A 22224-nucleotide genomic window follows, 5' to 3' on the forward strand; every position below is an offset into this window, starting at 1 on the left:
TCAGTAGCTAAGCTGTGTCTGACTCTGCATCACATGGACTGCAGCACACCAGGCTTCACTGTTCTCCACTATCTTGAAGTTTGCCTAAATTCATGTCCATTGAGTCGGTGATGCTATCTAACCATGTCATCCTCTATTGCCTACTTCTTTTGTCTTCAATATTTCCCAGCATCAGGGTCTTTTCCAATGAGCTGTCTCATTGCATTAGATGGCCAAAATATTGGAGCTTCATCAGTCCTTCCAATGAATAGTGAGGGTTGATTTCCTTTAAAATAAACAAGTTTGATCTCCTTGCAGTCCAAGGGACTCTCAGTCTTCTCCAACACCACAATTGGAAAGCATCAATTCTTCAGCACTCAGCCTTTTTTATGGTCTAACTCATCCATACATGACTACTGGAAAAACCATAGTTTTGACCATATGGACCTTGGTCTTTAAGTGGTATCTTTGCTTTTTAATATTGCTGTCTAGGTTTTTCATAGCTTTCCTTCCAAGGAGCAAGAGTCTTAATTTCATCACTGCAGTCACTGTCCACAGTGATTTTGGAGCCCAAGAAAATAAAATCTGTCACTGTTTCCCTTTCTCGCCTTCTATTTGCCATGAAGAAATGGGACTGGATGCCATGATCTGTGTGGATCACAATAAACTATGGAAAATTCTGAAGGAGATGGGAATACCAGACCACCTGACCTGCCTCTTGAGAAACCTGTATGCAGGTCAGGAAGCAACAGTTAGAACTGGACATGGAACAACAGACTGGTTCCAAATAGGAAAAGGAGTACAACAAGGCTGTATATTGTCACCCTGCTTATTTAACTCATATGCAGAGTACATCATGAGAAACGCTGGGCGGGAAGAAGCACAAGCTGGAATCAAGATTGCTGGGAAAAATATCGATAACCTCAGATACGCAGATGACACCACCCTTATGGCAGAAACTGAAGAAGAACTGAAGGGCCTCTTGATGAAAGTGAAAGAGGAGAGTTAAAAAGTTGGCTTAAAGCTCAACATTCAGAAAACTAAGATCATGGCATCCAGTCCCATCACTTCATGGCAAAGATGGGGAAACAGTGGCTGGCTTTATTTTTTGGGGCTTCAAAATCATTGCAGATGGTGATTGCAGCCATGAAATTAAAGACGCATACTCCTTGGAAGGAAAGTTGTGACCAAGCTAGGCAGCATATTAAAAAGCAGAGACATTACTTTGTCAACAAGGTCTGTCTGGTCAAGGCTATGGTTTTTCCAGTGGTCATGTACGGATGTGAGAGTTGGACTGTAAAGGAAGCTGAGCCCCAAAGAATCGATGCTTTTGAACTGTGGTGTTGGTGAAGCCTCTTGAGAGTCCCTTGGACTGCAAGGAGATCCAACTAGTCCATCCTAAAGGAGATTAGTCCTGGGTATTCATTGGAAGGACTGATGCTGAAGCTGAAACTCCAATACTTTGGCCACCTGATGCAAAGAGCTGACTCATTTGAAAAGACCCCGATGCTGGGAAAGATTGAAGTCAGGAGGAGAAGGGGGTGACAGAGGATGAGATGGTTGGATGGCATCACCAACTCGATGGATATGAGTTTGGGTGGACTCCAGGAGTTGGTGATGGAAAGGGAGGCCTGGTGTGCTGTGGTTCATGGGGCCGCAAGGAATTGGACGCGACCGAGTGACTGAACTGAACTGAACTGAATGGGACCAGATGCCATAATCTTAATGAGACCTAATTTTATCTGGTATATCCATGTGGTTCAGACTCCCTGATAAGAAACTCCTGACTAGCTTTATCTTTTCAGAGGCTATCATCTTTAGTGGTCCCATTCTTTAAGTGAGATCTTCCTCTTTATTATCTATAGCAGCCTTTCTAGGATGGTTGCCTAGCTGTCCTCTGTCCCCAGCAAAGCGTTTGTTTCTTTCTTTGTTCCTCTGCTTGTATCCTTTCTAGTGGGATCTAGGTTCTATGATGGTGGTCTATTTTCTTTAGACATCTCTTCTTTCCAACTGGACCCCTTACTCATCACCCTGAGCTGGGGAAATCCAGGTCTCTACAGGGATGCTTTTGCATGCCTATGACCCTGTAAGGTCAGGCATGTTGCCAAAAATATTATCCTGATTGAACCTCAAGCCCCACAGTGTTAGGTTTATGGTTACATTTATGGCTGTGTCAATGTAATGTACTTAGGACAACTGAATATTGGAGTAGGGTTGATATTTACCAGATTTGCTTTGGAGATGTCTGTAAGACACTACATGCTAAAAGATCTCTGTTTTCTCTGTTTTGCATGGTTGACACTGCTTAATAAACATTCATGTGTATTTCTTCTCATTGTTACCTACTCACTTATTGAATATCTCACTGACATTAAATATTTTGTAACTGGCAATTGCAAAAGCTTATGCTTATCTTTATGATGATTCATTTAAAATACAATTTGTAGAAGTGTTTTGCATTGTAAAAGCTGGAGTCATCTGTCAAAGATAATTGCCTACCTGCTCAACCAAAGATATAGAAAATACAGTTTGAAAAATGAGTTTCCATAAGAATACAAGTTACAATGACCCATAAAATGCAGTTCTTTGAACGCCATCATGTGCAAAGTCTTCATTCAGTTTCAAATAACTTTCAAAGAGTTTCTGCAGCCCATCCTCTCCTGAAAATCAATATATTTAATATTTTTATTTCTCACAGATTAAAATCATTTGTGCAAATCGAGGTTTTATGGTTCAGGCAAGTTGGGATGATTGACTGTGGAAAGTAGCTGTGGTTCATTGCCTTGTGGTTCATGGGTTCATTCCCCTTTAAGGTGCAGAGGGCTGTCTCCCACTAGAGTTTTGGAACCGCCAGCCAATCAGAAATGGATCTCTGGTTGTACTCTCATCTTTAGGATGTGAATTTGAGGTCAGAGATGACTCAGTCTAGGTGATTATGTAACAGTGAAGAACAAAATGTAACATCATGTTGGATTTACTTCTTTAATGTTTGCTTTCCATTGCTTTTGTTGATATAATGACTAAAAGGATGCTGTCTGTAGCTATCAGTTCTGTTCATTCGATCAGTCATGTCTGACTGTGAACCCATGGACTGCAGTACACCAGGCTTTCTTGTCCTTCACTATCTCCCAGAGCTTGCTCAAACTCATATTCATAGAGTCGGTGATGACATCCAACAATCTCATCCTGTCTTACCCTTATCCTCCTGCCTTCAATCTTTCCCAGCATCAGGGTCTTTTCTAAGGAGTCAATTCTTTGCATCAGGTGGCCAAAGTATTGGAGTTTCAGCTTCAGCCTCAGTCCTTCCAATGAATATTCAGGACTGATATTCTTTAGGATTGACTGGTTGGATCTTCTTGCAGTCCAAGGGACTCTTAAGAGTCTTCTCCAACACCACAGTTCAAAAGCATCAATTCTTTGGCACTCAGCTTTCTTTATAGTCTACCTCTGACATCTGTACATGGCTACTGGAAAAATCATAGCTTTGACTAGATGGACCATTGTCAGCAAAGTAATATTTCTGCTTTTTAATTTGCTGTCTAGCCTTGTCATAGCTTTTCTCCCAAGGAGCAAGTGTTTTTTAATTTCATGGCTGCAGTCACCATCTGCAGTGATTTCGAAGCCCCCAAAATAATGTCTGTCACTGTTGCCATTGTTTCCCTATTTGCCATGAAGTGATGGGACCAGATGCCATGATCTTAGTTTTCTGAATGTTGAGCTTTTAGCCAGTTTTTTCACTCTTCTCTTTCAATTTCCTCAAGAGGCTCTTTAGTTCTTCTTCGCTTTCTGCCATTAGGGTGATGTCATCTGCATACCTGAGGTTATTGGCAATCTTGATTCCAGTTTGTTCTTCATCCAGCCCAGCATTTCGCATGATGTACTCTGCACTTAAGTTAAATAAGCAGGGTGACAATACACAGCCTTGATGTACTCCTTTAACAATCTGGAACCAGTCTGTTGTTCCATGTCCACTTCTAATTGTTGATTCTTGACCTGCATACAGATTTCTCAGGAGACAGGTAAGGTGGCCTGGTATTCTCATCTCTTGAAGAATTTTCCACAGTTTGTTGTGATCCAAGGCTTTGGCGTAGTCAATAAAGCAGAAGTAGATGTTTTTCTGGAATGCTCTTGCTTTCTCAGTGATTCAACAGATGTTGGCAGTTTGATCTCTGCTTCCTTTGCCTTTTCTAAATCCAGCTTGAACATCTGGAAGTTCACGGTTCAGGTACTGTTGAAGCCTGGCTGGGGGAATTTTGTGCATTACTTTGCTAGTGTGTGAGATGAGTGCAACTGTGTGGTAGTTTGAGCATTCTTTGGCATTGTCTTTCTTTGGGACTGGAATGAAAACTGACCTTTTCCCATCCTGTGGCCCCTGCTGAGTTTTCCAAATTTGCTGGCATATAGAGTGCAGCACTTTCACAGCACCATCTTTTAGGATTTGAAATAGCTCAGCTGGAATAGCTATAAGCATACCTAATGGCCTGTCTTAGGGAACCCTGCCCCTTGCCTGAATGTTAAAGTGCCTTTGTTCATCTCACAGGGAAACACCCTGACACTGCCCACCTGTGAATAGCTGGAGGAAAGAAGAAATTAACACCCCCACTCCCCATCCCTGTCCCAAGGCTGGCCAAACCAGAAGATATTTTACAAGACTTACGGCCTTTTAACTTTATTTCCTCACCTCCTCCCCCTCTCTGTTCTATTAAAAAACTAGCCTCAAGACCCTAATAAGATGGTTCTCTAGGATTCCAGTCTGCCATCTTCTTGGGCTATTTGGCTTTCTGAATCATGTTTGCTGTTCCTTGCCTCAGCACCTCGTTTCCAGATTATTGGCCTGTTGTGTGGCAAGCAGACCAAACTTGGACTCATAACAGTGAGAGGTGAGGAAGAGCAGTCTGGAATCTCAGGATTCAACTCCCATCTTCTTTTTCACCAACACAGCACTGCATTTTATGGTTTGTTTTTAAAGTTTATGATTGAATTCAGAGGAAGTCTTCTGTCATTGTCTAGAAGGCACTTTGGGTTTTGAAAATTACTCTAATTTTTTTTTTTTTTACTCTAAATGAGCCATTTTTAACATCTCTAGGGTATTGGTAGGCTCCAATCCATGGAATCGCTAAGAGTCGGACATGACTAAGCAACTTCACTTTCACTTTTCACTTTCATGCATTGGAGAAGAAATGGCAACCCACTCCAGTGTTCTTGCCTGGAGAATCCCAGGGATGGGGGAGCCTGGTGGGCTGCCGTCTATGGGGTCGCACAGAGTCGGACACGACTGAAGCGACTTAGCAGCAGCAGCAGCAGGGTATTTTTAACTTGCTACTGTAGCATAGTCCTCTGCCTTAAGACAGAGCCAACGTCCCCTGATTTCTTCTCTCAGATTCTTCCCAAGAGGGTTTTGTGGGCTCCACAAATATTCTGGTAATTTCCTATGTGGAGTGTTAGAGGAATCTATTTCTACCAAATTTCTTTTGCTCAGAGGCTTCCCATCCAAACTAGCCTTGTCACAGGTTGGGTTCTCCAGAAACAGATGCTGAGTAAGAGACGGGAGTGAAGGATGTACATTAGGCGTCACTAAGTGTGGAAGGAGTAGATATGGGCAGAGGGCAAAGTTGAATTGAAACGCTAGCCAGACCTCTCAGGAGAGCTCTGGCATTTCTACTATCAGAGTTGTCCCTTGGGGAGCTGAAATGGTCAGGCCTTTATATGACTGCTACAAGCAGTCTTTGGATGTGGTCCACTCTTGAAAGAACCTGGCCTTGGCTGTGGAAGGTCTCTGCCACTGAGGCAAATCTTGAAGAAGCTAGCAACTAAGGGTCCTTTGCTGACAGCATTCCCAGCAAGTAGGACAACAGTGTCTCCCTTGAAGGGGATTTGGGCATCCCCATCTCGATGTCCACTGCATGCAAGTACCCCACACATTCTCTAGGTAGGTATATGACCAGGAATGTTTATTGTCATTATAATAATTAAGAATTATTGGCCCCAATAATTCTTTTTTGGGGAGTTGGGAGTGAGAGGAGGCTCCACTGTTTATTGCAGGATATTTAGCAGCATCCTTGACCTCCATTCACTAGATGCTAGTAATACTGCCCTCCCTTCCTCAAGTTGTGACAATACAAAATGTCTCCAGACATTGTCTAATGTCTCTTGGGGAACAAAATTGTTTTTGGTTGAGAACCACTGTACTGCATAGGCAATTTCATAATTTGAATTAGCTGATCTACTTATACAGAAAGAAAAAAACCTTTTGATAATATGAGGAAACATTCATTCATAATTATTGTGTCAAAAGAATGATTGCTAAAGTAGTTAGGGGAAAAAAGAAGTCTGTGCTTCAGGGTGGAGACTACTCAGCATTAAATAACTCTGCATGTGAACAGAATGCTACATTTTCTTTTTTCCCATGTGCTCTGTAAATTTCCTAGGGAACTTTTTCCTTCTTTTTCTCTCTTTTACTCAAAGATATGAGATTGCACATTTCATCTTTTCCCTTGCTTCTTCAATCTGGCTTTGCTATGTCATATCAGCCAGGGAAGTTAGTTGTATTCTGGGTGAGATTATTGGGCGGAGGTGGTTTCTAGGCAAATAGTTTGCTTAGTTGTAACTGAAGGCAAAAGAAAAATGAAAACTCAAGACACTGAAATAAGATATTTTTATTTCTTGCTTTTTCCTCATCTCCAGATGTGAATGACTTCAACTTGTGTCTAGGCATCAATTGATGTTGATTTCTTATATATATTTTCCAAGGTTGCTCCAGGAGAGCAGTTGATATTTTTCCCTTGTCAAGCGTAGAAGAACAAAGTATGAGAAAATATGAACTTAGAAACATTGTAATGCTGGACGTAAAGTTTCTGGGAAAGTTTTCTTCATGATCGCTGAGGAGTGTATGATCAACACGGCAGAACATTTTAGGTGTGTTTCAAATAATGGTATAAATTTGATGCTGGATTTTCTCCCCATTGGGAAGGCACAAGATTTCCTCTGAATGGAAAATTCATATTTGAAATATCTGTATGAAATATATAAGCTACAATATTTCTATTTCAGAGCACAAGGAAGATTGAAGAAAAATAAAAATGAGTTAAGTAAATATAACTATAAGGAATTTTGATTTGGTAGATTAAAAAATAGATTGTACTTTTAGAAACCATATAAACATATGAGTGATGAATTCTGAAAGCTTCTGTATTTTAAATATTTAAAATTGCTTTTCAATGTGTCCCTTTACAATTGTTAGCAGGTGCTTCTCCCTGTCAGTGGTTTGTGATTCTTTCTCAGAATTATCAAATCCCATTAAATTGATGGGTATTATGAAGTGTGTTAGGCGCCCTGGATGTAAGACTGATACAAAGCACCTATTCAAATTCTTGAGGCTAAAGTACTGCCAGTGTAGTCACTGTTCAAGAGGAATGAAGTTTATAACAAATCGCTTTGAAGATTTCTCTAAGAACTCACCATAAGATCCCTCTGTACCTTTTATACTTCCTCCACCCATTTCTCCCCACCACGGGCAACTACCAATCTGCTGTCTGTATAGATCAGTTGGTTTCCTTTCTTTAGATTCCACCTACATGTGGTATTTGTTTTCCTTTGACTCATTTCATTTTGTGTAATACCCTATAGGTCCACCCATTATTGTCACAAATGACCAGATTTCATTATGTTTATGGCTAAATAATATTTCTGTGTGTGTATCTCAATTTCTTTATTCCTCTGTCCATAGACATTTATGTTGCTTCCACGTGTTGGTGATCGTACACAATGCAGCAGGGAACATGGGTGTGCCTGTATCTTTTCAGGTTATTGTTTTCACCTTCTGATAAATATCCAGAATTGGAATTGCTGTATCATGGGGTAGCTCTATTTTTAATTTTTGAGGAACCTCCATACTGTTTTCCACAGCAGCTACACCAGTTTGTATTCCCACCAACATTACACTCTTTTCTCTACATCCTCACCAGCACCTGCTACTTCTTGTCTTTTTGATATTCACTATTCTAACAAGTGTGAGGTGATAGGCACAGCATGGTGACTGTAGCTAATAATGCACTACTGCATATTTGAAAGTTACTAAGAAATTAAATCTTAAGAGTTCTCACCACAAGAAAAAAAAAATTCTGTAACTGTGAATGGTGACATGTGGACTAGACTGATTGTGGTGTCCATTTTGAAATATAAACAAATATCAAATCATTATTTTGCACACTTGAAATGAATATAATGTTGTATGTTGATTATATCTCTACTGAAAAATAAGTTAAAAATCACTCTGAATATCAAAACGTGTTTTAATTGCTTCAATATGACACTCTGTTATAGCTGATACACAGTAGGACTCACAAACATTCCCATTCATGGAGAAAGCAGGCAGCTCCCCAAAGAGAAAGGGATCCAGCGTACACATCTCCGCAGGCAGGGAACAACATGTCCCAGTGCTTGACAATGCTTTGCTGGATGTGCTTTTCCAGAGGGATGGATTTGTGCCCCAGCTTGGTGACCACACCCCTTGGGAAGTTATTATAACTACTACTTGAAAGGAGGAAGTCAAGAGATACCTGGAGTAACAGGCAAATTTGGCCTTGGAGTACAGAATGAAGCAGAGCAAAAGCTAACAGAATTTTGCCAAGAGAGCACATTGGTCATAGAAAACACCCTCTTCCAACCACACAAGAGAAAACTCTACACGTGAACATCACCAAATGTTCAATACCAAAATCAGATTGATTATATTCTTTGCAGCCAAAGATGGAGAAGCACTATACAGTCAGTAAAAACAAGACCAGGAGCAACTGTGGCTCAGATCATGAACTCCTTATTGCCAAATTCAGGCTGAAATTGAAGAAAGTAGGGAAAGCCACTAGACCATTCAGATATGACCTGAATCAAATCCCTTACAATCACACAGTGGAAGTGACAAATAGATTCAAGGGATTACATCTGATAGAGTGCCTAAACTATGCCTAAACTACAGACATACATTCATGATGTCGTACAGGAGGCAGTGATCAAGACCATCCCAAAGAAAAAGAAATGCAAAAAGGCAAAATGGTTGTCTGAGGAGGCCTTACAGACAGCTGTGAAAAGAAAAGACACAAAAGGCAAAGGAGAAAAGGAAAGATATTCCCATTTGAATGCAGAGTTCCAAAGAATAGCAATGAGAGATAAGAAAGCCTTCCTCAGTGATCAATGCAAAGAAATAGAGGAAAACAATAGAATAGGAAAGACTAGAGATCTCTTCAAGAAAATTGGAGATACCAAGGGAATGTTTCATGCAAAATGGGCACAATAAAGGACAGAAATGGTATGGACCTGACAGAAGCAGAAGATATTAAGAAGAGATGACAACAATACACAGAAGAACTGTACAAAAAAGATCTCATGACCCAGATAATCTCAATGGTGTGATCACTCACCTAGAGCCAGACATCCTGGAATGCGAAGTCAAGTGGGCCTTAGGAGGCAACACTATGAACAAAGCAAGTGGAGGTTATGGAATTCCAGTTGAGCTATTTCAAATCCTGAAAGATGATGCTGTGAAAGTGCTGCACTCTATATGCCAGCAAATTTGGAAAACTCAGCAGTGGCCATAGGACTGAAAAATGTCAGTTTTCATTCCAATCCCAAAGAAAGGCAATGCTAAAGAATGTTCAAACTACGGCACAATTGCACTCGTCTTACATGCTTGCAAAGTATTGCTCAAAATTCTCCAAACCAGGCTTCAGTACCTGAACCATGAACTTCCAGATGTTCAAGCTGGATTTAGAAAAGGCAGAGGAAGCAGAGATCAAATCGCCAACATCCCTTGGATCACTGAAAAAACAAGAAAGTTTCAGAAAGACATCTACTTCTGCTTTATTGACTATGCCAAAGCCTTTGACTGTGTGGATCACAACAAACTGTGGAAATTTCTTCAAGAGATGGGAATACCAGACCACCTTTCCTGCCTCCTGAGAAATCTATATGTAGGTTAAGAATCAACAATTAGAACTGGACATGGAACAACAGACTGGTTCTAATTTGGGAAAAGAGTATATCAAAGCTATATATTGTCACCCTGCTTATTTAACTTTTATGCCGAATATATCATGTGAAATGCCAGGCTGAATGAAGCACAAACTGGAATCAAGATTGCTGGGAGAAATATCAATAACCTCATTTACGCAGATTACATCACCCTTATGGCAGAAAGTGAAGAAGAATAAAGAGCCTCTTGATAAAAGTGAAAGAGGAGAGTGAAAAAGCTGGCTGAAAACTCAATGTTCAGAAAACTAATCCAGTCCTACCACTTCATGGCAAATAGATGGGGAAACAGTGGAAATGATTACAGACTTTATTTTCTTGGGCTCCAAAAGCACTGCAGATGGTGACTGCAGCCATGAAATTACAAGACGCTTGCTCCTTGGAAGAGAAGCAATGAAAAACCTAGACAGCATATTAAAAAGCAGAGAGATTACTTTGCTGACAAAGGTAATCTGTGGTGTTGGAGAAGACTCCTGAGATTCCCTTGGACTTCAAGGAGATCAAACCAGTCAGTCCTAAAGGAAATTAATCCTGAATATTCATTGGAAGTGCTGATGCTTAAGCTGATACTCCATTACTTTTGGCCACCTGATGGGAAGAACTGACTCATTGGAAAATACCCTGATGCTGGGAAAGATTGAGGGCAGGAGGAGAAGGGGATGACAGGATGAGATGGCTGGATGGCATCACCGACTCAATGGACATGGGTTTGGGTAAACTCTGGGAGCTGGTGATGGACAGGGAGGCCTGGTGTGCTATGGTTCATGAGATTGCAAAGAGTCTGAGGTTCATGAGGTTGCTCAGTCTGACACGACTGAGCTACTGAAGAGTTTCATTAATATTTTTGGATTAGAAAGTGTCCACAGATTGAAAAAAAAGTTTGTGATTCCAAGGAGATATATGTAAAATTAGAACATTTTTCACTTAGAGCAATAAAATTAAGTTTTTTCCTCTCTATCATTGAGTTGCTAAGTATGGAATCTGAGCAAGAATTGGTTGGATGATCCAATCAACTGATGAGACTGATGATCCAATCAGCTGTGTTCAACTCTTTTTCAACCCCATGGACTGTAGCCCATCAGGCTCCTCATTTCATGGAATTCTCCAGGCAAGCATACTGCAGTGGGTAGCCATTCCCTTCTCCAGGGGATATTCCCAACCCAGGGGTTGAACCTGAGTCTTTGGCTTGCAGGAAAACATTTTACCATCTGAGCCACCAGGAAAGCACTCTCTTCAACTAGTGACCTGCTAGCATTACAGCCTGATTTTGCAGTGCTTGTTATATTCTTGGGACAGTGCTGGTGACATTTCTCAGCTCCTTTCCAACAGACACCTTTTATTTATTTATTATTTTATTTTTTGACCATGCTGCGAGGCATGTGGGATCTTAGTTCCCCAATCAGAGATTGAACCTCTGCCCCCTGCAGTGGAAGCACCAGTCTTTAACACTGGACGCCCAACAGACACCTTTTAGACTGAGACATTGAAAGCCCATTTAGAAATGGTGAAAACCTTTTTAAAAGATGCTTCCAAGTAAGGGAAATATATTTTGTGAAATACTTTTAATAATATTTATAAGGGATTTGTATTAATAACATTGTCAAATGTTATTCCACTTTTTGTTCAGAATATTTTTTCTTAAAATACCAAGGTTACGTTGATTGTATTTTGAGATCTGAACCTCTCAATCTCCTGCAGTGTGTCATTCCTAAGGTCATTCTATTTTAACATGTTCTATAACATTTAACATATTTTAAAAAGCCCATATATTCTAAGTGTTTTACTCAGTGGGTTTTCACAAACTGAAAATACCCAGTGGAACTAGCACTGGATCAAAATTTTCAATACCTAGGAAACTACCCCTGAGGCTCATGCCCCCTTCCAGTCTCTAACTGTTCCTCTAAGAGTAAACACCATTCTGACTTCTATAGCATAGAATCCTTATGTTGAGGTTGGGATACTTCATTTCATCAGAATTTTGTCTGTAGGTGGTTGTGTTGATTTCAACCTTGTTGTTGCCCCATATCCTGCATATAAACAGGAAATTATCTGGGGAAGGGCTACCCAAACTGAACTGCTCCAACAGAGTGATGTACTCTGGGCAGTGATTACAGGTAGAGCAATGGAAACTGGGAGGAAGCGGGCATCATGGTAGAAGGACTAGAAAAATAAGACAGGCAGAGGTCAAAGAAAATGTTTCCTGTCTTCACACCTCTGCTTAGGAAAAACTCTAGGGAACAGAGTTCTCACTTCTCTTTGCAACTTTTCTCTTGAGACCTATGTATGGTTTTCATTGTTGACTTTGCCATTTGTGCTTGTAAAGATCAAGTGTTATTTTTAGTACCAGATCACTTGGTGGGTATTAAAGACATAAATACTGAGATTTATAAGAGCATTCTGCTTATACGAGTACTTTATTTTAGTGCATTTTCAGGGAATGTCTTTCTCAGGACTGAAGAGGACCTGTATTTTCAATTCACCAGCAGATATTAGTTACTAAGAAGAGGTACAAAGGTCGGTCAAAGCACAGGATTGCATTATTAATGAGAGGGTGGAGGGTGAGCAGAAACTGATGTCTTCAGGTGTGGATTTCTAGTGACTAGTAAGAACTACTAAGAAAAAATAAAACACTGAGCAACTTCCAGAAATACCCGTCAGCGCTCACCTGCTAAGGGTTGAGACAGTTCATTTCCTTCTTTAAGGAACATCAGTCATGAGTGCCCCTTACTGAAGATGAGAGAAAGAAGTAGCAGTGTGAATTATCCAACTTCTGCATAGGCTGAGAGGAGGACCTTTTCTAATTCCCAGCATAATTCTTGGAAGGTCTACTTCCTGGAAGAGCATGGCTCAAAGAAATACCTTAATAGGCCTGGATGCTTCCTTTTCTTTTATTTGAAACAGACCCCACCCTTCCACATGCAACAATCATTTCAGTTGTTAGAACACGTGACACGTGACTTACTAAGGCATCTTAAGGGCCTTAGTTGCTTTTCTGCCTCATCTACTTTTACATGGTCCCCTGTGATACTCCCTGGTAGCTCAGCTGATAAAGAATCTGACTACAATTCAGGAGACCTTGGTGAGATTCCTGGGTCGGGAAGTTCCTCTGGAGAAGGGACAGGCTACCCACTTCAACATTCTTGGGCTTCCCTTGTGCTCAGCTGATAAAGAATCTGCCTGCAATGCAGGAGATCTGGGTTGGATCCCTGGGTTGGGAAGATTCCCTGGAGGAGGGCATGGCCACCCATTCTAGTATCCTTGCCTGGAGAATCCTCACAAACAGAGAAGCCTGGTGGGCTACAGTCCATGAGGTCACAAAGAGCTGGACACGACTGAGTGACTAAGCACAGCACAGTGTTATTTCCGACGGAGTTAGCACGTGAACTGGAGTCAAGAGAGATGCAGAGCTTGGCAAGCCTGTTCCCCCCGGCCCCCCAACACACACACACAAGAGCAGCCATCCCTGCCAGCTGGAAGGGGTTTGTACATCCTGTGAAGTCTTGGAAGTCAGTAGGCGGGGAATAAAAGACCCCTCAGTGTTAGGTTTGGGTCTCTCCCTTCAGGTTCATTCTGAGCTCTAGGAACCTCACTGAGACCACATAAAAAGAGTTCTCTGAAGTTCATCCTTATTTACAGCTTGCCTTCTGTCATGCTTTCTTCTCCAGTCTCAGTTCCCTTTGCCTTCCGATTTTGATCTCTGTGTCATTTTCCCCCTATTTGTCTCCCTCTCAAATTCCTCTCTTATGCTCAGTAGGTTTCTTTTGACTTCTGCTCTGATTCTGTTCATCTGGTATTCAATTTAGCTCCCACTTTGTGCAGCTGGGTCTACCAAGGTGAAACTTTGATGAATCCTGGTTTCTGTGTTCTAGTTATTCTCAAGAAGGACAGCTCAAGCTGTGGTTTAGCGCAGGGCTCTCCCTCTGCCTTTTTGCCCTTCCTCACCTCTTTCTTTTTTCCATCCATGCCAACTTAATTCATTTATAATGAGAAATACAAATGTCAAGTTTATTGCAGTGCTTATATTAGATTGCTTTACTTTTTTTCCTCGTAGGTAAAAGAAATCTTGCTTAGCAAACATGACATCTGATGTAGGGTAGTCAATTATTATTTGATTGTTTAATCATCTTCAGAACAGGAAAATACTTTCCATCCCATGCTTGTGCTTAGGAATGTGTCTGCCATGTTGGGTGATACCAGTATTATATGTGGGAAATTCTTCTTCTCCAGGGTCCAATGCAAGTAGGTTATGTGGTTAAAAGTTTGGCTTTGAAAGTGCTTCTAACTTCTCAGTATCTCCTTCCTTTCTGCTTTCTTTTTCTGCTGCTTTAATATTGCATTTCTACACTTCTCTTTTTCCTTCATTTTCCTATCTTTTGTTTCTCTAAAAAAAATATTACTCTGTTTATATTTACTGGAGCATAAATGCTTTACAATGCTGCATTTCTGCTGTACAGTGAAGTGAGTGTATGTTTACATACATCTCCTCCCTCTTGAACCTCCTTCCCACACTCACACCCAATCCCGCCCGTCTGGCTCATCACAGAGCCCCAGGTCAGCTTCCCGTGCTATACGGCAGGCTCCCATCAGCTATCTGTTTTACGCATGGTCACGTGTATGTTTCAGTCCTAATCTCCCAGTGAGTCCCACCCTCCCTTCTCCCCACTGTGTCCACGTCTTTGTTCTCTACATCTGTCTCTATTCCTGCCCTGCAAATAGGTTCATCTGTACCAGTTTTTTTCTATATTCCACATATATGTGTTAATATATTAATACAACATTTGTTTTTCTCTGACTTATTTCACTTTGTGTGACAGACTTTAGGTTCATCTACATCTTTACAAATGACCCAGTTTCATTCCTTTTCATGGCTGAGTAATATTCAGAAGGAAATGGCAACACACTTCAGCATTCTTGCCTGGAAAATTCCATGGATAGAGAAGCCTGGTGGGCTACAGTCCATAGGTCACAGAGTCAGACACGACTGAGTGACTAAACAAGAAACCACATTTTCTTTACCCATTCCTCAATTTATGGACATTTAGGTTGCTTCCATGTCCTGATTATTGTAAACGGTGCTGCAATTAGCATGCGGGTACAAGTGGCTTTTTACATTATGGTTTTCTCAGGGCATATGCCCAGGAGTGGGATTGTTGGGGCCTATGCTAGTTCTATGTTTAGTTTTTTAAAGAAACTCCATACTGCTTTCCATAATCACTGTATCAATTTACATTCCCAGCAACCGTGCAAGAGGGCAGACGAAGCAACTGACAAGGGATTAATCTCTAAAATACATAAACAGTTCATGCAACCCAATATCAAAACAACCAATGACCCAATTAAAAAATGGGCAGAAGATCTAAATAGACATTTCTTGAAAGAAGACGTATAGATGGCCAAGAGACACATGAAAAGCTGTTCAACATCACTAATTTTAGAGAAATGCAAATCAAAACTACAATGAGGTATCACCTCACACTGGTCAGAATGGTCATTATAAAAACAAACAAACAAACAAAAAAACTGCAAGCAATCAATGCTGGAGAGGATGTGGAGAAAAGGGAACCGTGCCTTTTGTTTCTTCCCCAGGAAGGCATCCTGTGCCTTCCTGCATGCTCCTGACATTACGTCTTCCTCTCTGTCCTCCTGGCCTCTGCTTCTATTTATTTACCACAGAAAACAAGATCATCATTGGTGACTAAAGACAGATACCCACAAAATGTGTATATCTTTACACTCCCTGGAAATAGGAAAGTGCAGTCACCATTCATTCTTATTTCTCTATAGCTTCAGCAATGTGGTAGGGACCAAGGCACACCAAAGGATTTTGGACAATCTCAATTAATAATTGTCAGTCATGGTGGTGACCCATGGAAATACTACTTTGGAGCTTTTGATGCATTATGTTTATAGTGAGTGTTATGTCATAATATTTACCTTAACAATTTTGTTGTTTATTTATCTTACCAGGTTGGGGTGGAGTGGGAGTGGCTCATCTTAGAATCTGTTCTGAATTAGTTACTTTAGGACTTGCTCTTAGCAGTATTTTTCTCTGTCTGTGTGTGCTTCTCCTGAGTAAATGAGTAAATATGTGGGGAAATTCTCAAACTTGTTGGGAAAATGAACCCAAGAAGAATTGAAGATGGGTAAAGATACCATTTCCTTTTGCTTTTAGTGGTCAAAATTCCACATATTCATTAACTAAAATGAAAGCACTAGAAATGAATGAAATTAGAGTTAAAATGGGATAGAGTATTTCTAAAGAAAATCTTTTTGTTTTCATTTTTTTGACAATGTGAATTAATTCTACTTATCCACTTACAGCACGTTACCACATTGAACTCCTACCAAAACTGTTTTAATGAACAACAAAGACTCATTTGTAAGTAGTCATTTTTTTCTACTTGATATTCCCAATGATATTGTGAAAATATGCTTTTTCTTGGTTTGCTATTTTCTGTACAATCTGGCTTATACTGATTTTCTTAGATCCTTGCTACTCAAAGTACTTTTGTGCACTGGGAGCAAAGTACTAGCAATGTGTGAAAGTCACTCAGTTGTGTCTGACTCTGTGACCCAATGGACTATACAGTCCATGGAATTTCTCCAGGCCAGAATACTGGAGTGGGTAGCCGTTTCCGCCAGAGGGTCTTCCCAAACCAGGGATTGAACCCAGGTCTCCTGCACTACAGGCAGATTCTTTACCAGCTGAGCTACCAGGGAAGCCCCCAAAGGGCCAGCAGGGAGTCAGTAAAAATGCAGACACTCAGGGCCCCACCCCAGAGCTGCTGGAAGCATTTAACAAGATCCCTAGATGATTCCTATGAACATTAACATTGAGAAATATTGACCTAGAAGATCTTTCTCCCCAAATTACCAAAGAGCTAACATTAGTTTATTTTTTATGAGATTATCTGAAATTCTGAATTAATAGAGTCAAAATCAATCAACTTTTATTAAATTTCACTTCTAGTGTTTACAGACCGAATTTTACCATTCGATTTTACTTAAAATTTTATTATCTAATAGCTTATTTCATAGGCTTGTATTATCTACTTTAGAGAAAAACATCTGTTAAAAGCTGGAGTCATCTTCTTTCAATGCTCTTTTAATCTATTCAGCATAGATGGGCTCTATCCTTAAGATTCTGTTTGAAGGAGGTTTTGACATCTTAGCATTTCCTTTTCTGGGAGCATTGTATTCTTTCTTCTAATTGTGTGTTGGACAATTTCCTCAGTAGCAACCTATGTTTCATGTTTATTCCCTGAACTAAGAACTCTCAACAAACTTAGAGAAGTCTCCCGGTATATGTTCAACTGACAATATTTGGAACCTAGTTGATGAAGTAGAAATTTTTTAAATTCTGTAAAACACATTCAAAGGTTAAGTTTCAGTTTTTGGTTCAAAATAGGAAATCTGCAGAATGTCAGGGCAAAACTCTACTTACAGTGTACACTTTGCTTTTCTTACATCTACTTTGTCCATTATCTTTGTGCTTCAAACAACAGCTCTAAGTGGTCTAAACATGTACAAGCCAAAAACTATAAGGCCAAATAGAAACTGTACAAGTCACATTTGCTTGATATCATTTGAAAAGGAAAATTTATTGATCTATCTGGGAATCCATATTTTCTTTTAAAGACAGCTAATACTATAGCTATCTGGATGGCATCCTTTATCCTTTTCCACTTTATTAAAATACTTTTTAGACATTAATTTATTTGCAGATGACTCTCAAATGATTGTAAAACTAAGATATAAACTCTCTGGAGGCAGTATTTTTCTCTGGTGTGTCTTCTAGCACCTAGGACAGTGCCCCACAGAGTGTGTATGATAAACTCTTGCTGACAGGATGAATACATGAATTAAAAGATTAAAAAGATGAAAAATGTAAAGTCTCTTCAGAATTAAACAATTTAGATTCATTTCTTACTGGTAGCATTTTGCCAAAAATATCTTTGAGTAAGTCTCCCTGGAAACAAGATCTTATCTAAACAACTAAATAAGGGAAGCCAAAGATAATTGTGATTCTTGAAAGGACTATGTAGGAATGGTCCCAACAATATGCCCAGTATACCTACAGCTCATCTATTTCACAGCTTTTATCTATGATGGTATCACAGCTAAAGTGCTTTTCTTTTAAAGCACCTCCTCTCCCTATCATTTGACTTCTGGTAACAAAATTGTTCAGAAGAACTTCCTTTCTACTTCACACCCATCACCTTCCTGGACCTGAGACAGAGCCATTTTTTCCTTTTAAGCTTGACTTTGATGCCCTTCTCTTTATATGACTGGCTGGTGATATGGCTCTCTGATAAATTTATCTGATAGGCTTATGACCTCCAATTTACCTCCTTTTTCCTTATGGAAGAACATACTCTATGCTAATGGTAGGGTGGATAGACAGGTAGATAGGGAATAATGGCATGATTATTTTCCCTCTTGGGGGCTTTGTGGTCAGAATAACTTTTTTTTTTTTCATTTATTTTTTTAGTTGGAGGCTAATTACTTTACAATATTGTAGTGGTTTTTGCCATACATTGACATGAATCAGCCATGGATTTACATGTGTTCCCCATCCTGAAGCCCCCTCCCACCTCCCTCCCCATCCCATCCCTCTGGGTCTTCCCAGTGCACCAGCCCTGAGCACTTGTCTCATGCATCCAACCTGGACTGGTGATCTGTTTCACACTTGATAATATACATGTTTCGATGCTACTCTCTCAGATCATCCCACCCTCACCTTTTTCCATAGAGTCCAAAAGTCTGTTCTATACATCTGTGTCTCTTTTTCTGTCTTGCATATAGGGTTATCGTCAGAATAACTTCTATCCTCTCCCATTTCACATGTTTGTCCTATATCCCCACACTCCCACAGAAGATACCTGGCCTTCCTACAGCCCTGCTGAGTTTCATGGCTTTTCAAAACGGCTCATTATTTTTAAAATATATTTTATAATTTTAAAAGGAAAAGCCAACTCTGTTGTTTTCTACTTAATTTTACTGCTAAAAATGTGATGAACAATTCTACATGTTTTGTGGACTGGCCCAGGAAACTTAATTCCTCCTGGGAAATACATTACATTAAAAAGCCTTGATTTGCTAGTGAACTTTCATAAGCTGGGTACTGTAATATACAATAAAGTAGGTTTACAATCCAAAATCATAAAAGGTTTTGAAAGGATTATATAATGATAATTCCTTAAGCATTGTAAAAGCAAACAATTATCCATCTGATTGGTAAAAACAATATGTAGCCTTTACCATAAGAGGTGCATTCACAAGAAAAGTGTGTATGTAGAGCTAACATATTAAGGATGGCCAACAGATGTGGGCTCTATAGTCAGAATTCCACTTTTGTTACTTACAAGTTCTTTGCGATCAGCAGGTTACTTTTCCTGTTGGTGTCCCAGTTTTCTCATCTATAATAAGAGACATAATGATATGAATTACTTCTAGAATTTTTGTAAAGACTAAATAAAATACTGTATGTACAGTATTAAGATACTGTAAGTATAGTGATTATCATGCATTAAGTGCTAAATAAATAGCAGTGCTAATAGCCTTTTATTGTTGTTCAGTCACTTAATTGTGTATGACTCTGCGATCCCATAGACTGCAGCATGCCAGGCTCCTATGTCCTTCACTATCTCCTGGAGTTTGCTCAAATTCATGTTCATTAAGTAGATGATTTTATGTTTATCTTTGAAAATTCAACTGCCATTGAATGAATCTAAAAATCAATGGCAAGTTAAGGCACTCTGAGAGTTTTACATCATGTGCTCTATTAAAAACACGGTATGGGTGAGTTGATTAGCTGGAGAGGGAGTTTAGCTCACTTTGGCATCCACATTTTATGTACTTCGCCCTTTTCCATTTGATCCCACATGCAAATGATGGCCCTGGAAAGGAAGCCAGGTGCTTATGATGGCAACAGTATTGGAAAATTTGAAGATGCATGGGCATGTTCTTTATAAAAGCTAATGGTCTATTTGCTGTATTTGTTATTCCTTAAAAATGCAAGCTGCTAATATCATTATTTAGAAAATAAAATTCCAATCAAATAGTCCATAGTATATGACTATACTATATCAGTGGTGGATTGAATATTACAATTGAAACATTTTTGTTCATGTTACAGAGGCAGATTGCAATGAGGACAGCTGAGAGCTTCAAGGCACAGAACTAGCTGAGACATAATTCAGGCAAATATGCCTGTTTGAGCCAGGCCTGTACTAAGAGGGTGCAATCAAAAGAAGGAATCACACTGGTTTTTTTTTCCCCCCACAGTGAGAATTTAACATAAAGAATTGTTAATTAATGATTGAAGAACTGACAAGGCTAAAAGACAACCTGAAGTTATCTCCAAGGTAACAACTGCAGGCAGCAGCCATCAACCCTGAGGCTGAGAGAGGCTGAGAACGCCAAGGGAGGAGCTGGAGTTATTACAACTTAGAGGTTGGAGGAGAAGGCTGGTTTTGGGATGGTTAGAGGAGGGACCCTGTGGACCTGGGACCTGAATTTGTAAAGAGAAGACATAAGCTGCTGCTGGTGTCTCTGAGTGGGCATATAAAATTGGAAAAAGACTGCAAACTGGATTTGCTATTAATTGGAATTAACTGCCAGGGTGCAGCAGAGGCATGGTTGATTGTTGCTGTCAGGAAGAGAAAGCCCATGGAGAGACAGCAGGAAGCAGCAGACTCTTTCCCTTTCTCCAGCCCTGCAGTCTCCTCCAGCAGCCCTATTGGAGGAGTCTAACAGAGCCAGCCAGCAAGACAGAAATGCAGTCTGCAGAGTCCTAGTCTCAGCATCACAGAGCAGAGAAGGGCGGGTTTGAAGCTGATGGACCATACCATAATATGGGGTCTGCAGGGTAGTGACCGGAGTAGTCGGAGAAGCAAGGCAGGATCTGTGGTCCCCTGAGATCGATCTGTCCTTCCTAGGGCAAATGGGGTACTATCAGATAGGATAGCCTTGTGGGCGAGGTGTGAGTCATAAGTGATGCTGAGACAGTCTTGGGGGCATGTCCCTAGAACTTAATGTTTTGGCTGCTGGTCTTGCGGCAGGATGCCATAGCCTGCTAAGTATTAGGCTGAAGCTGTTGCAATTATTGTTGTCCTTGTCAAAACGACTCAGAAGCTGATGCAGATCTGAGGCTGTAAGTGGGGGTCATCAAGTGACTACTGTGGTGGTGAAGGAGCTAATGTAGGGAAAGAGGATTGAGAACCCAAGTTAGTGCTTAAAATATTCCCATGGAGACGAAAGCCAATACTCCCATAAGTAGCCAGGAAATACTTGTTTGAGTTTGCAGCAAGTGAGTTGTGAGACAAAGAGAGAGGATGGGAGAGAGTGCTTTTTAGTATTGTGTCTATTGACTAAAGAAAGGTAAGTGGTCCTCAGGACACTGTAGAATTGATCGTGGAAAACTCATATTCATTTAATCTCCCAAGATTCTCAACCAATTGGAGAGTCCATGGTGAGGGATGATGTGGCCCCAGAGCAAATTAGCCCTTAATTGCCTTGAGCTGGCATTCATGGAGCTCTATAATTCGACCCTTTCTCATGTCTCTGGGGCTGCCCGCTCCCATTCCTGGCCAACATTCCCTGTCAATCAGCCATGGAACACTGCCGATAATGCTAGTGCTGTATCTCTCCCAGACCAATTAAGCAAGACTATTTGGAGATGGGACAGAGTCACTGGTATTTTTTAAAAGTTCCCCATGAAATTCTAATGTCAGCCAAACTAATGAACTATGTGTTTGAGAATCCAATGCCCCAACTAATCTGTTTTTCAATTTAATTTACCAGGCAAGATTCTTGGTGCTGAAGATACAAATGAGACAAGCTAAATATCTTATGATTCAATAGGAGAGATCAAGACATACACATATATGATTTAATCTGGTAAGTTTTATGAATAATTAGCTATTGAAAAGGATGATAATTAATTCTACCTGGGTATGTCTGAAGAGAAAAGATGCAGAAACCCTCACATCACTAAGGAAAATATACATCTAGAATGTAGAAGATTAGTCTAAAACTGAGTTAATTCTTTGAGGAAGAACAGGCTTCTAACAAAGAACTTAGAGTATGAAAGAACATGCCTTGTTCAGTCATGATGAATAGTCTATATGACTAGAAAACTGGGTGAATTGGGTGAAAAGTTGGAGATGAGACAGAAAAGGAGAGTGAAAACCACATTGTAAATGGTTTTGAATTCAATGT

The 22224-nt window shown here is 40.2% G+C and overlaps 1 long non-coding RNA gene across 1 annotated transcript in view; it reads left to right on the forward strand.

Annotated features, from left to right (window-relative positions):
* Positions 1 to 21904, forward strand: part of LOC122694188 — a 104720-nt gene extending 82816 nt beyond the window's left edge. The window contains exons 2-4 of the long non-coding RNA XR_006341131.1: positions 16324 to 16381; positions 20290 to 20369; positions 21808 to 21904. This is a non-coding gene — a long non-coding RNA (uncharacterized LOC122694188). The remainder of the gene's footprint in view (positions 1 to 16323; positions 16382 to 20289; positions 20370 to 21807) is intronic.
* The last annotated feature ends 320 nt before the right edge of the window (positions 21905 to 22224 follow it).

Source organism: Cervus elaphus, chromosome 5 (assembly GCF_910594005.1).
Source record: "Cervus elaphus chromosome 5, mCerEla1.1, whole genome shotgun sequence".
Lineage (NCBI taxonomy): Eukaryota > Metazoa > Chordata > Mammalia > Artiodactyla > Cervidae > Cervus > Cervus elaphus.